Below are 836 nucleotides of genomic sequence, written 5' to 3' on the forward strand. Positions count from 1 at the left end.
CTCATACACATTAAAAATATAAATTATACTATAATTTTTTTGACAAAGACAGGGTTAGTATCTTGTAATATAATCATTTGATGATCTTAATGTTCAGCTTAAAGTGTTTTTTTCTCGTCCAGGCATGAAGGATTCCAGTGTTTTTAAGACGTAGTAGGCTGATATCTCAAAGGTCATTATGTCTCTTAGATGAAAAAACTCCAGTAAGTCCAGAAGAACCAAATTCACAGGTAGGCACTCGAGGATACTCGAGGCTGGGCTGTCAAGCGATTGAAAAAAAAAACATAAACGAAACCCATGATTCGAACGAAACTCAAATTGAATGTGACTTGTTCTGGTTGACTTCACAGTGGATGGACCAACGCTGTGGTCTGACCTCTGTCTTCACGCTGGCGGCTGCCACAGCTGTGGTGATTGAGCGCACTTGAGCCTCATGACTGTGGAGTGACAGAAGAACCAGGAAGAAGAATCCTCACAAATTGTTTCAAAATTTGGACACATTTTTTTTTGTCCTCTTCTGTCTAATATTTCTTAAGCTCTAGAAATGTGCCAGCATGTCTCACATCATTATTCTGCCTTAGGCTATGTTTTTCTGCAGACTGCATGGATTTTTACTCTGGAAATGTGGATTTAAACCTTTATTCTCTTCAGGACCCTGCTTGAACAAAGGCTGTCAGGCCTCTTGGTTTATATAACGATCCAAAGCATGACATTGTCATCATCTTGTGTGACCGCAGTGTTCTGATTGCTTCCATTTTCATTCATCAAAAAGAAACTTGTAGCTCTATGGCCAAATAGTTCATTAGCTTGTGAAGACCTTTTTAACCCCCCCCCCC

The sequence above is a fragment of the Austrofundulus limnaeus genome, unplaced genomic scaffold, assembly GCF_001266775.1.
Source record: "Austrofundulus limnaeus strain Quisiro unplaced genomic scaffold, Austrofundulus_limnaeus-1.0 Scaffold814, whole genome shotgun sequence".
Classification (NCBI taxonomy): Eukaryota; Metazoa; Chordata; class Actinopteri; order Cyprinodontiformes; family Rivulidae; genus Austrofundulus; species Austrofundulus limnaeus.